Source organism: Mauremys reevesii, linkage group 22, assembly GCF_016161935.1.
Source record: "Mauremys reevesii isolate NIE-2019 linkage group 22, ASM1616193v1, whole genome shotgun sequence".
Lineage (NCBI taxonomy): Eukaryota > Metazoa > Chordata > Testudines > Geoemydidae > Mauremys > Mauremys reevesii.
The window spans coordinates 11995795-12011127 of record NC_052644.1 but is presented as its reverse complement, the minus strand read 5'-3'; the positions used below and the strand labels follow the sequence as shown (position 1 = coordinate 12011127).

At 51.9% G+C, this 15333-nt stretch overlaps 1 long non-coding RNA gene across 1 annotated transcript; it reads right to left on the bottom strand.

The window, feature by feature from the left end:
* Positions 1-99: 99 nt before the first annotated feature.
* LOC120388918 lies at positions 100-10169 on the bottom strand. The gene is made up of 3 exons (XR_005590675.1): positions 10062-10169; positions 644-716; positions 100-254 (listed from the first exon to the last, which is right to left on the bottom strand). It is a non-coding gene; the product is annotated as an uncharacterized LOC120388918 (long non-coding RNA).
* Positions 10170-15333: the final 5164 nt, after the last annotated feature.

Here is a 15333-nt window from a genome sequence, read left to right as displayed (position 1 = left end):
TGGATTTGTTGACAATGAGTGAGAGGGGCTTGTGCTGAAGGACCCTGGGTCAATTCCTGTGATGTCTACATGTGGCCATGATTTTACTTACCTCTCAATGTAGGTTATTTAGCCCATTCCTGGACACGTGTTACATCTGCTGCTGCCCATCCCTGAGATGTAGGTCCTTCATCCACACAAGGACATGGCACATCAAGGTCAATCCAGCAGCTCCCATCCGGTCTTCACCTCCGCAATGGACGGCGTGCTCTAACCTGACCAGAGAAAGACAGCGTGGTGTTCTTCAGGGGAATCTACTGGTGCTCCTGCATCCCCTGCTCCACCTGACACCCCGACATGCTAAGGGTTTTCCAAAGATACCACTAATCTCAGAAAAACAAAGCAGCTGAGATGAGGTCAGTGTGGGTGGATTTACTGAGCAGACTGGTTCTAATGGAAAAATAGATTTCTCCCCTGCTCTGGGGAGATTCCCATAGGAAAAGTCTCTGATGGTGGGGGTGGGGGCAATGCAAGCCCTCAGCCCCTTGAATGGCAGGAAATCAGGACTCGGGGAGTTAAGGGGTGTCTCTGTCCTGCTGGAGGGAACAGATCTGGAGAGCAGGAAGAGCACTAGTGGCATTGTAGGAAAGACAGTGACTTCTACCTGTGAAGGTGGCTGAAGCTTCTGGCAGACACTAGAGTCCCAGATCCTTACACCTCCTTTGCGGAGCCTTTTCCTAGGAATAAAATAAGGACACCATACAGAGAATGACATTTGAATCCCAGGTCTGGGATCCAGGGAAATGGGATGATCTCAGCCAGGCTACATACCAGGAAAAGATGGTTACTCACCTTTGTAACTTGTTCTTTGAGATGTGTTGCTCATATCCATTCCAATTAGGTGTGCGCACACCGCGTGCATGTTCGTCGGAAGACTTTTACCCTAGCAACACTCAGTGGGTCGGCTGGGCGCCCCCTGGAGTGGCGCCGCTATGGCGCCGAATATATACCCCTGCCGACCCATCCACCCCTCAGTTCCTTCTTGCCGGCTATTCCGACAGTGGGGAAGGAGTTTGGAATGTATATGAGCAACACATCTCGAAGAACAACAGTTACAAAGGTGAGTAACCGTCTTTTCTTCTTCGAATGCTTGCTCATATAGATTCCAATTAGGTGATTCCCAAGCCTTACCTAGGCGGTGGGGTCGGAGTGAGACGTCGCAGAGTGTAAGACCGCTGAGCCAAAGGCAGCATCGTCTCTAGATTGCTGAACCAATGCGTAATGCGACGCAAAGGTGTGGATGGAAGACCAGGTAGCCGCCCGACAAATTTCCTGGATGGGAACATGGGCCAGGAAGGCAGCAGAGGAGGCTTGAGCCCGAGTAGAATGGGCAGTGAGATGTCCAGCGGGAACATGTGCCAAGTCATAGCACGCCCGGATACATGATGTCACCCAAGAAGAAATTCGTTGGGAGGAGACTGGCATGCCCTTCATTCAGTCAGCGACGGCTACAAAGAGCTGAGGAAACCGCCGGAAGGGCTTGGTTCTCTCAATATAAAAGGCGAGAGCCCTACGGACATCCAAGGTGTGTAGTTGTTGTTCCCGACGTGATGAGTGCGGTTTCAGGAAGAAAACTGGGAGGAAAACATCTTGATTGACGTGGAATGCAGAAACCACTTTAGGGAGGAATGCCGGGTGTGGTCGGAGCTGTACCTTGTCCTTATAGAAGACTGTGTAAGGGGGATCTGCAGTGAAAGCTTGAAGTTCCAAAACTCGTCTAGCCGATGTAATAGCGACGAGAAAGGCCGTCTTCCAGGAGAGGTACAGCAACGAGCAGGTAGCCAAAGGATCAAAGAGGGGACCCATGAGCTTAGCCAACACCAGGTTTAGGTCCCAGGTAGGGGTCGGCCTCCTGACTTGAGGGTACAGTCGTTCCAAACCTCTAAGAAACCTGGAAACCATGTGGTGAGAGAAAACTGTACTGCCCGCCTCGCCCGGATGGAAGGTGGAAATGGTTGCAAGATGCACCCGTATAGACAAGACTGACAGGTTTTGCTCCTTAAGGGACCATAAGTAGTCCAGGATAGTGAGGATGGACACCTGACTCAGAAGCAATCCCTGCTGAGTGCACCAACAGGAGAAGCGCTTCCACTTGGCGAGATATGTCGTTCGCGTGGAAGGTTTTCTACTCCCCAATAGGATTTGTTGCACCGCATCCGAACAGCACAACTCCGATTGGCTTAACCAGAGAGCAGCCATGCTGTCAGATGAAGGGACTGCAGGTCCGTGTGGTGAAGCTTGCCGAAGTCCTGGGATATGAGGTCTGGGTAGAGTGGCAAGGGGATCGGATCCACCACTGAGAGGTTGAGCAACTGGGTGTACCAATGTTGCCTCAGCCACGCTGGAGCAATCAGGATTAGGCAAGCCCTGTCCCTGCAGAGCTTGAGGACTCCTCTGTGGACAAGCGGAAACGGAGGGAAGGCATAAAAGAGGTGCTCGTTCCACGGGATCAGGAATGCATCCGAGATGGAGCCAGGGGAGCGACCCTGCAGGGAGCAGAACAGCTGGCACTTCCGGTTCTGCCGGGAGGCGAAGAGGTCTATGAGGGGAAATCCCCACTTTTGGAAGACAGAATAGAGAACGTCCGGACGGATAGACCACTCATGAGTGAGGAAGGATCTGCTCAATTGGTCCACCAAAGTGTTCCGGACTCCTGGGAGAAAGGATGCTACCAGGTCTATTGAGTGGGCTATGCAAAAGTCCCATAGTACAATCGCCTCCCGACAAAGGGGGGAGGATTGTGTTCCCCCCTGCTTGTTTATATAATACATGGCCATTGTGTTGTCTGTGAAAACCGAGACACAACGACCCTGCAACTGATTCTGGAACGCCTGACATGCCAGACGGACTGCTCTCAACTCCCGGACGTTTATGTGTAACGCCAACTCTTGAGAGGACCAGAGGGCTTGAGTGCGAAGGCGCCCCAGATGAGCACCCCATCCCAGGGATGATGCGTCCGTTGTTAAGGACACAGATGGTTGCGGTGGATGGAACGGGAGGCCCGCACACACTAGGGACTGCGTCCTACACCAGTTGAGAGAGGCTAGGATGTTCGATGGGATGGTAAGTATCATGTCCATGGCGTCCCTGCCTGGGCGGTATGTCGAGGCGAGCCAAGTTTGAAGAGGCCTCATGCGCAGTCTGGCGTGCTTTGTTATGAATGTGCACACTGCCAAGTGGCCGAGGAGGCGGAGGCAAGTGCGAGCTGAGGTTGTCGGGAAGTCTTGGAGCGTTTGTATGAGAGAGACAATTGCCTGAAATCGAGGCAAAGGCAAACTGGCTGTTGCGAGAGCGGAGTCTAGCATCGCCCCGATGAACTCTATTCTTTGCGTAGGCACTAGAGTGGATTTCTCTAGATTGACTAGCAGGCCTAGACGCATGAACAGGTTCTTGATGATGTGCACGTGCGTGGTGACTTGTGCCTCCGAGGTCCCTCGAATCAGCCAGTTGTCGAGGTATGGGAAAACATGAATTTGACGATGGCGTAGGGAGGCCGCGACTACAGCCATGCACTTTGTAAACATCCGCGGGGCCGTGGAGAGGCCGAAGGGGAGGACTGTGAACTGAAAGTGCTGGCGGCCCATCAGAAACCGTAAATACCGTCTGTGCGGAGGGTAGATGGAAATGTGGAAATATGCGTCCTTCATGTTGAGAGTGGCGTACCAATCTCCGGGATCCAGGGAAGGGATGATGGTCCCCAGGGATACCATGCGGAACTTGAACTTCCTCATGAACTTGTTCAGTCCTCGCAGGTCCAGGATAGGTCGAGGGCCCCCCTTCGCCTTGGGGATTAGGAAGGATCAGGAATAAAAGCCCTTGCCCCTTGAGTGCTCCGGTACCTCCTCTATAGCTCCGATGGCACGGAGTTTGAGTACCTCTTGTAAGAGGAGTTGCTCGTGAGAGGGGTCCCTGAAGAGGGACGAGGAGGGGGGATGGGAGGGCGGGATTGAAATAAACTGCAGGTGGTATCCCGACTCCACCGTGCGAAGGACCCAATGATCCGAGGTGAGTTGGGACCACGCAGGGAAGAAGGAAGAAAGGTGGTTGCAAAATAAAAAGGGATCCAGGGAGGTCATCGGTACGCTGCTCTCGGGCGCACCCTCAAAAGTTTGGTTTGGGTCCCGCAAATGGTTTAGCGGAACCAGAATTGTTGCCACCTTGAGGTCCAGACTGCCGTCTATGATTAGGACGACCTTGGTGCCTAGCAAAGTCCTGCCTAGGCCTGGGCAGGGGGTAAGGGCGCTGAGGCTGGGGGCGGAAGGACCGTCTCTGGGTCTGAGGGGTATGCATTCCGAGTGAACGCATGATCACCCGGTTGTCCTTCAGACTCTGTAGCCTGGGGTCTGTCTTCTGTGAAAATAGGCCCTGGCCATCGAATGGGAGGTCCTGGATAGTGTACTGAAGCTCAGGTGGCAGACCTGACACCTGAAGCCACGAAATACGTCGCATCGCTATGCCAGAGGCGACTGTACGAGCAGCCAAATCTGCAGCGTCCAGGGAGGCCTGGAGCGAGGTACGCGCTACCTTTTTGCCTTCCTCCAACAATGCTGAGAACTCTTGTCTGGAGTCCTGCGGCAGCAGATCAGAAAACTTGCTTACAGACTGCCAAGTGTTATAATTGTACCTGCTCAACAGGGCCTGCTGGTTCGCTACCCTTAGTTGGAGGCCCCCCGCGGAATAGACCTTTCGGCCTAATAGGTCCATGCGCCTGGCCTCCTTAGATTTTGGGGCAGGGGCTTGTTGGCCATGGCGCTCCCTCTCATTAACAGATTGCACAACTAACGAGGAGGGAGGGGGGTGTATATACAAGTACTCGTAGCCCTTGGAGGGCACCATGTATTTCCATTCAACACCTCTGGCAGTCGGCTGGATGAATGCCGGAGATTGCCAGATAGTATCTGCTCTGGCCTGGATTGAATGAATAAAAGGGAGGGCCACCCGGGTGGGTGCCTCCGCTGACAAAATATCTATGACAGGGTCTTCCACCTCCGGGACTTCCTCTACGGGCAAGTTGATGTTCTGTGCCACCCGCCAGAGGAGGTCCTGATGTGACTGAAGGTCAATGGGAGGTGGTCCCGATGTGGATGTGCCCGCTACTGCCTCGTCCGGGGAAGAGGAGGAAGACAGCCCTGGAACGAGTGGGTCCAGAAGTGGCTCTTGGTCCTGGGCAACATCGGGGGCTGGGGAAGCATGGACGTCCGGTGCGGGCGCTGAAGCGTCCTCCGTACCAGCCGGTGGAGACCGGCTAATTGTTGCCTCTGGCACACGGTGCTCTGCAGCAACGGGACGCGGCGTCACAGCAGGTTCGCCTTGGGCCTGATGGTATGCCCAAGGCGTCCAAAAGGGCCACTGTTGTGGTCCGTGGTCTGGGCCGTGGTCTGGGCCGTGAGGTCTCTTGGTGACTCTGCTGTTATTGTCCGAGTCCCCATAGGAAGCGGAGTCTGCATGGGACGAGGCCGATGCGTGTCGATTCGGCCATGGAGGAGCTGTGCTGGTATGGGGCGGGTCTCTGTAGACCGACGACCTGTGTGCCCCATGTGGTACCGGAGACCGGTACCGGGAGTTGTACCGGTACCGGGACGGAGATCGGGACCTACTACCAGCACGGTGCCAGGAGATCGACCGATGTCTCGAATCCCTGCGTCTCGACCTGCTACAGGAGGCACGGTGCCGGGATCGGTGCCAGGACCGGGAGCGGTGCCGGGAGTACCGCGTCGGCGAACGGGATCATGATTGGTGCCGCAAGTATGACTGGTGCCTAGATGGATATCGGTACCGGGACTGCGAACGGTGCCGGGATTGGGATCGATGACTGGACCTCGACCGTCTGCGGGATCTGGATCTGGAATGGCGACGCTCGACGGTGCCCTGCGAGGGAGGCCTCATCATGGCTGGCTTGCCTAATGATTGAGGAGCCTGCACTGGCGGTGCCGGGGGCTGAGGCGGCCCGGGGTCCGTTAGGGCGATCAAGTCCCTCGCCGTTGAAAATGTCTCCGGCGTAGAGGGCACAATAAGCTCAACCACGGCGTGAGCCGGGGAGCTGACAGGCACCGGACTCGACGGCCCTTGCGAGGCCGGAATCGACAGTGCGGCAGGTGTCGGTGCCGCGGCAGGTGTCGGTGCCGCGGCAGGTGTCGGTGCCGCGGCAGGTGTCGGTGCCAGGCGGTCCGACCTCGGTGCGCGCTCAGACTGCATCGCAGATGCGGGTGCTGCAGGAGCCTTGCGCTTCTTGCCACGCGGGGAGAGTGACCGGTGCCGGGTATGAGTAGGCTGCTGGCTAGGGGCCCTCATGGTGCCGGTGCTCCCCAGTGCGGAGGAGATACTCATCCCCGGTGCCGTGGCTGCTGCCGATGCAGGAGGAGTGACAGCTGCCTCCATTAGGAGCTGCTTGAGGTGAATGTCCCACTCCTTCTTTGTCCAGGGTTTAAACGCCTTGCAAATGCGGCACTTGTCCGCAAGATGGGATTTGCCCAGGCATTTGAGACAGGAGCTATGAGGGTCTCCTGTGGGCATCGGCCTATGACAGGTCAAGCACAGTTTAAACCCCAGCGAACCGGGCATGGGCCCGGTACCGGGTGAGGGAAAAGGGCTAAGCCCCGATCCCTCTCAACTATTTACACTAACTACTAATAACAGTAATAAAAGTTAACTATAAACACAAAATACTGAACTATATACACCATAAACAGGAAAAACGAGCGAAAAGCTAGGGAAGTGGAGGACAGCTCCACTGTTCCAACGACCGACACAGGCGGTAAGAAGGAACTGAGGGGCGGATGGGTCGGCAGGGGTATATATTCGGCACCATAGCAGCACCACTCCAGGGGGCACCCAGCCGACCCACCCAGTGTTGCTAGGGTAAAAGTCTTCCGACGAACGTGCACGCGGCGCGCGCACACCTAATTGGAATCGATATGAGCAAGCACTCGAAGAAGAAAACTAAGTTCTTGTCTACACTAAAGACATTGATCAGTATAACTATATTGCTCAGGGGTGTGAAAAATCCACACTGCTGAGAAATGTAGTTACGCAGCCCTAATCCCCTGTGTAGATAGCGCTATTTCAGCAGGACAGCTTCTCCTGCCAACACAGCCACCGCCGCTTGTGGGGACTGGAATAATAAAATCTGACGGGAGAAATCTGTCCCACTGGCTTAGAGAATCTGTAATAGCAGTGCTACAGCAGTGCAGCTATGCCAACATCAGCTTTATTGTGTAGCCACAGCGTCAGAAACAAAACCATAGAATCAGGACTCAACCTGCGTGTATCCGGAAGTCTGAAATTGGAGCCTGACAGATTCGTTGCCTCATTGGTTACCATCATTTCTACAGCCTGAAAGTCCTTGTTACCCAGTCAGGCAGCCAGTTTGGGATCCACGAGGAAAGAATGTCCTATGAAGCACTCCACCATTTGGATCCAAAGTGAAAGGATGATTGTTCTCAGTGTAACCTGGCATCCTTTGGAAGTGTAATCAGTGACACTTCAGCACAACCCAGAGAAACATGAGAACAACTGGCAAAGATACAATCTGTATCATTAGTGACTAACAAATTTGCAATAGGAGAAATAGTATAAATGTGATGCTTCATGGTTCCAAATAGGAAGGGCACACCTGAATTACTCATGGGATACTGGAGTTGATAGAAAGGACAAATGAGTACACCTCAAAACAAGGCAAACTGCAAAAGGCAAAAATGGGCCACTCCTCTGGTCAAGTTGAGGGATAATGGTGCCGCAAACAGTTCAAAAAGCTTTAAAAGTTACTATGTGGGAATCAGGAAAATTATTAAAGAAAAAAAGTATTGATAGCCCTAGAGGTTTTTATGGTGTTCATCTCCCATGCAGATTCTCTGATGACTAACATGGGCTAAGTGTCAAGAGAAGGTTTTCCCAAACCCATGGCATTCACAGGGCCTCTCCAATGTGGATTTTCTGATGCCTAATAAGATGTGAACTGCGACTGAAGGTTTTCCCACACTCAGTGCATTCATAGGGCCTCTCCCCTGTGTGGATTCTCTGATGCTTTATAAGGATGGAGTAATCACATAAGTTTTTTCCTCACTCAGTGCATGTATTTTTTCTCTTTCTGCCCAGGATTTCCTGTTGTGTGGTGGTTTCCTTGAGGTCCTTCTGAGTTTCCTGACAGGAAATACATTTACCCACTTTCTCACCTGGCTGCTTTCCCTGCTCTCTTTCTGGTCTTCCTTGAATCTCACAGGATTTTCTCTGCTCATGACTCTTGGACACATTCCTTTCCAATCTTTGCAATAATGCTCTCTGTTTATCCACTTGCTCAACATTTTCTTGCTGAGAATTCTGCTCCTCTTTCTCAAGTACCATTGCATCACCTGCTGTGATAGAGAGAGAAACCAATTCTGAACCACTTAAAGGAGGGGAAAGTGATCAGGAACAGTCAGCATGGATTCACCAAGGGCAAGTCATGCCTGACTAACCTAATTGCCTTCTATGATGAGATAACCGGTTCTGTGGATGAGGGGAAAGCAGTGGATGTGCTATTTCTGGACTTTAGCAAAGCTTTTGATACAGTCTCCCACAGTATTCTTGCCAGCAAGTTAAAGAAGTCTGGGCTGGATGAATGGACGGTAAGGTGGATAGAAAACTGGCTAGATGGTCGGGCTCAACGGGTAGTGATCAATGGTTCCATGTCTAGTTGGCAGCCGGTATCAAGTGGAGTGCCCCAAAGGTCGGTGCTGGGGCCGGTTTTGTTCAATATCTTCATTAACGATCTGGAGGATGGTGTGGACTGCACCCTTAGCAAGTTTGCAGATGACACTAAACTGGGAGGAGTGGTTGATACGCTGGAGGGTAGGGATAGGATACAGAGGGACCTAGACAAATTAGAGGATTGGGCCAAAAGAAATATGATGAGGTTCAACAAGGACAAGTGCAGAGTCCTGCACTTAGGACGGAAGAATCCCATGCACTGCTACAGACTAGGGACCGAATGGCTGGGCAGCAGTTCTGCAGAAAAGGACCTAGGGGTTACGGTGGATGAAAAGCTGAATATGAGTCAACAGTGTGCCCTTGTTGCCAAGAAGGCTAATGGCATTTTGGGTTGTATAAGTAGGGGCATTGCCAGCAGATCAAGGGATGTGATCATTCCCCTCTATTCAGCACTGGTGAGGCCTCATTTGGAGTACTGTGTCCAGTTTTGGGCCCCACACTACAAGAAGGATGTGGATAAATTGGAGAGAGTCCAGCAGAGGGCAACAAAAATGATTAGGGGGCTGGAGCACATGACTTACGAGGAGAGGCTGAGGGAACTGGGATTGTTTAGCCTGCAGAAGAGAAGAATGAGTGGGGATTTGATAGCTGCTTTCAACTACCTGAAAGGGGGTTCCAAAGAGGATGGATCTAGACTGTTCTCAGTGGTAGAAGATGACAGAACAAGGAGTAATGGTCTCAAGTTGCAGAGGGGGAGGTTTAGGTTGGACATTAGGAAAAACTTTTTCACTAGTAGGGTGGTGAAGAACTGGAATGGGTTCCCTAGGGAGGTGGTGGAATCTCCTTCTTTAGAGGTTTTTAAGGTCAGGCTTGACAAAGCCCTGGCTGGGATGATTTAGTTGGATTTGGTCCTGCTTTGAGCAGGGGGTTGGACTAGATGACCTCCTGAGGTCTCTTCCAAACCTGAGATTCTATGATTCTATTCTATGATTCTATGAAACCTCAAAAACGGATGGAAAGGGGAAGACCAAACCAAGTTTTGGATAGAGGTGAAATAAAAATCAGAAACTGAACACCCCCAAACTCTTCCCCCAAATAGGAGAGAGGAGGGGAACAATTTGCCTTCACATCCCATCCAAATTCACATGGGAAAGGGAGGAAACTACTGCCTGGTATCTGCTAGGGTCTACAGGAAGCCATGAGCTACATTTACCCTGAGGATATGACCCGTGCTAGGGACAATAATGAACTGAGAGAACTTCCAAGGGCTTTGTAGGGTGTCCCAGATGTTTCCTTCAGACACTTACAGATTCTGAGTTTCTTTAATGTTTCCTCACCTGTGCAAGGAACTCTCAGGATTTCTCTTTCCTCTGAATGCTGGAGGTCTGGGACCAATGGCTCTTCCCATTGTTCCAGCTGGGAGATCACATCAGGTTTGGAAACTGGAAACCCTGCTCAAATGAAAGAAAACAAAGGAGTTCAGTTCATTTCATAAGACTGTCATAAAAAACATTCTATTAATTTAACTTCAGTGCTTAGTGTGACCTGGTGTGCCTGGGGCAGTCCACACTGAAAATGCCAACGTCAGGGCAGACTGAAAAAGGGAGAGTAGATGCTCTCAAAACTGGTGGTTAACACTGAAGTTAAACTCACCGACCAGTCACAAACTGTGCTTCTGATCACCCACACTGGTTATCGAGAAGCTGAAAAAAGAAATCACACAGCCCCCTTTATTGCATTCCAGTTCTCTGACGCCCAATCAGCACCTAAGTCCAGTACAATGAGAGGTTATTTAAAAACTCTGCTTACGTACAAAATGTTTTTCTGACCCCAAAGGGTCAGCCACGTTAAAAAATCACTATAGGTTTGGATCTTACCCAAAATACCACACTGCCAGCCAATCCTTTAGCATGGAAAGACAAGACACGATGCGAAAAAAGTTGTTAAATGAGAAAGCAGTCAGAAATCTATATACCAGGTTCTTAGCAGTATTGGTGAGTTGCTGGCTTGAAAGTCCGTCTGGAGCACATCCACAGTTTGGATAGGTCATTCAGTCCTTTGTTCAAGGCTTAAGTTTGTAGAGAAGTTGCTCCAGAGGTAGGAAGAGGGATTGAAGACAAAATGCAGATGATGCAGCTGCCCTTTATATTCTTTTTGCCATGTGGCTTGTACTTACTGTGTCCCAAACACAAGCTTCACAGCACATGGCATGGAAAAGCCTTGGAGTTCTCAGTACACAAACATACCCTTGCATGTCTTGCTGAATCAATAGGTTTATTCTCTTGATCAGGGTAGGCAAACTACGGGCCACACCCGGCCCGCAGGACCATCCTGCCTAGTCCCTGAGCTCCCGGCAAGGGATGCTAGCCCCTCCCCTCTCTCCCACTATCCCCCCTCCCCCGCAGCCATGCCACCGCGCAGGCAGAGCTCTGGCAGGCAGGGCTGCGCGCTCCTTTGGGGCAGTATGTCTGGCTCTGCGCGGTCCATGTGGCTGCCAGACACGCTGCTCTGAGCAGCATGGTAAGGGGGCGGGAGGGTTGGATAAGGGGTAGGGAGTCCCGGGGGGCAGTCAGGGAACAGGGGGCGGATGGATGGGGCGGAGGTTCTGGAGGGATGGGGGTTGGATAGGTGTGGGAGTCCCGGGGGTCTATCAGTGGGCAAGGTGGATAGAGGTCAGGGCAGTCAGGGGACAGAGAGCAGGGGGATTGGGTAGGGGCTGGGGTCCTGGGAGGGCAGTCGGGGGAGTCTCTGGAGGGGGCAGTCAGGGGACAAGGAGCGGGGGGGGTTGGATGGGTCGGGGATTCTGAGGGGGGCAGTGAGTGGGAAGGGCGGATAGGGGGTGGGATCAGGCTGTTTGGGGACCCCAATGTGGCCCTCAGGCTAAAAAGTTTTCCCATCCCTGCCCTCGATCCTTTCCATGGTCTCTTTGTACAGCTGATGGGCCATCAGACAGCCTAGGCAGTGCTGACGCCAATATGTCTCACCCAGAAACACTGCACAAGTCTGGAAATACAGATATACCCTACAAATCTCTAACTCACAATACAAAGGTGATACGAACATAGAAACAGAATTATCACACTTGGAAAAGCATAACATTTTCACTGACACCTTACATGGCATATCTAGCACGAGTCGTTTCAATGTTATCAAATTGGTATTAATAATAAAAAAATATATAAAATGTCTCACAATTCCATACAGTGTCACACTTGGTAAAGCAGTGAATTCCCAGGACCAGCTCCCCAGGTCCTTCAAGATGCTGAACACTCTGCTTATGACGTATTGAAATACCCACATATCTGCTGGGAACACACAGACACTGTCAGTCTGTACCCTTATGTTCACTCTTCTAGAAAATTATAATCAATTTTGTACACAGTATGGCATTTTGAAAAACACAATCTTCTGAATATTATCCTCCTGTTAAAATGTGTAGCAACACTGTATGTAAAGTTGAGATTTTACTGTATGATATTACAGAAAATGTTACAATTCTGGGGAACACCCACAGACCAGTTCCTCAGAGACAGCAAGGCAAACAGCTGGTCAAACACTGCGGCAGGGGGAAAGTGTGAAGAAGACATTTACATTCCATCACAGGGACACTTGAAGCTCATATCTCCAACAGCCTGTCACTATGACTCAGTTGAGAACTGAAGTTGTTTCTAGTACAAAGGACTGAATTATGAAAAGAGGTGAGGAAAACCCTTGAGACCCTTTCCCTCTGCTCATGACAACTTCTGAAGAACTGAACTTGGGCAGCAGGGGCAGGTTAGGGGGAGTCTTGGCTGAAAGGAAAACCAGCCTGTCTGAACACATGGTGAGAGAAACATTTGCTTTCAATCCGTTTCAGCTTCTTAATTTAGATCAGGCGTGGGCAAACTTTTTGGCCAGAGGGCCACATCGGGGTTGCAAAATTGTATGGAGGGCTGGGTAGGGAAGGCTGTGCCTCCCCATACAGCCTGCCCCTCCATCCGACCCCCACCCACTTCCCACCCCCTGACTGCCCCCCTCAGAACCGCCGACCCATCCAAGCCCCCCCGCTCCTTGTCCCCTGACCACCTCCTCCAGAGACCCCCCCCGCCTCCAACCACACCCCAGGACTCCCCTGCCCTATCTAAGCCGCCCACTCCCTGTCCCCTGACCGCCCCTGCCGAGACCCCCACCCTAACTGCCCCCAGGACCCCACCCAACCCCTCCTGCTCCCTGTCCCCTGACTGCCCCAACCCATATCCACACCCCCGCCCCCTGACAGACCTCAGGATTCCCATGCCTATCCAACCCCCCCGTTCCCTGGCCCCCGGGACTCCCTGCCCCTTATCCAACCCCCCAGCCCTGGCCCCTTACCACAGCTGCATGGTCTGCCGCAGCTAGACACGAGGTCCCTCAGGAGCGCACAGACCGGCCCCCTTACCATGCCGCTCAGAGCGGTAGGAGCTTGCAGCCCCACCGCTGCAGCACTGCCCAGGAGAGGTGGGCCAGAGCACTGGCGGTGCGGCGTGATGAGGCTGCAGGGGTACAGTGGAGGCAAGGGAGCAGCAGGGGAGGGGGGAGTCTCCCTGGCCGGGAGCGCATGGGCTGGCCAGGATGGGACTGAGGGCCGGATGGGGCCTGCGGGCCGTAGTTTGCCCACCCCTGACTTACACATTACTTTGGTTTTATCTTGTATTTCTTTTGTAAACAATTCTGACTTTTATGCCTCATTACCCATAGTCACTTAACTTGGTAGTTAACAATCTTGTTTTATTGTTTTATCCAACCAGTGTGTTTGGATTAAAGTGTGTTGGAAACTCCATTTGGAATGACAAGGCTGGTGCATGGCATTTTCCACGACGAAATGACAGACTTCATATGAGCTTGCACTGTTCAGTAGTGTGCTGGACAGGGAAAGATGCACATTTCTGGGGGAAGTCTGGGACCAGAGAATTTTCTGGGGTTCTCCTGTTGTGCACTGTAACTTCTGAGTCGCTGACTAACATCACTCAATACTGTGTAGCTGGGAGTGAGTTACATGCTGGAGATTGTGTGTTACCTGCGCAGCAGTGGCTGCTCTCACAGTAAAATGGTTTAAAAGGCACCCCAGCTTGGGAACTGAGTCACATAGCTGTTCTACAGTCCAGATTGCACTGTGGTTAATATCACAGACACTCAATTTCAAAGAATCTCCTAAAACACACACAAAGTAAATCCATGTCCCAGAAATCAAAGACTCCAGACAGAGGGCAAGTCTCCCTGGCACTGCTTCTTGCTGACAGACAGGTCCAGAGACAATGAGAGTGTCCCGGGGAAGCTGGGAACAGGAACCATGGGCTGGTGAGGTTCAGTGGAGAAAGGGAACAGGAAGGGCAGGGATATTACTGAATGCAGGATCTCAGCAGTACTAGATGTCAGGATAGCACATAGTGCAGCCCATTGGAAAACATAATCCCAACTATACATATAAAATGATGGAGTCTAAATTAGCTGTTTCCACTCAAGAGAGATCTTGGAGTCACTGTGGATAGTTCTCTGAAAACATCCACTCAATGTGCAGCGGCAGTCAAAAAGTGAACAGAATGTTGGGCATCATTACGAAAGGGATAGAATAAGACAGAAAATATCATATTGCCTGTATATAAATCCATGGTACGCCCACATCTCGAACACTATGTGCAGATGTGGTCACCCCATCTCGAAGAAGTTTACTTGAGCAAACAGGTTGTATTTGACACTGTGCAATACTGCTCCTGAGCTCTGTTCCCAAAGTGTTCTGCAGCAGGGGAGGATCTGTGGCAGTGTGTGTGTGTCACCGGCATATTGGGGTGATGCAGAAACAGGGCAGAGTAGAGGTGGCATTGTGGGGCTGGCGTGAACCTTATCTCTTCATTTCCCCTTCCAAGAACCGAGGGGACAGGAACCCTTACCCAGCGCGGTCACATTCTCGTAGTTCTCCTGCATGACGTCTCTGTACAGGGCTCTCTGAGCAGAGTCCAGCAGAGACCACTCTTCTCTGGTGAAATACACAGCCACCTCCTCGAAGGTCACTGGCCCCTGAAAGAGCAAGAGTCCAATACTCAGTACCTGATGCCCCACTCACACTCCCACTATTTGTGGGGGAGAGGAGCCAACCAAAGTGAAGCTCTGGCTGGATCACAGTCAACAGAGTCCCACCCTCACCCCACTCAGAGCATCCTAGAAACACCAGGTTAAGGGGACCAAGAGAGAGCCCCATGTCTCTCCCAGCAGATCCATCACACACCTACTAGCCACAGACCAATACAAGAGATGGAGCCCCTAGCAGGGACAAGGGAGAGCTCCCTGGTAGGAAGCCCAACACCCTCCTCCTTGTGAGGAGCTGGATGTGAAGGGAAGGGCAGCTCCCCTAAACCTCACTGCTGGGTGCCCCTTTCATCTCTCACAGCAGCCGCTGGTCAGTCAGGTCAGGCTCCAGCACTGGGAGTCTGGTCAGTTTTCCTAGCGCCATTTAGGTGGGTTATTTTCTGTTTCATAAATTAGGGTATTTCCACCTCCTAATCTCCTGGGTCTGTTCCTAGAATCTAGGCCACTTATTAAACAACTCTCAGCAGGTTTGTCACAAGCTGTCCTCCTCCTTTCCCCACCCTGTGC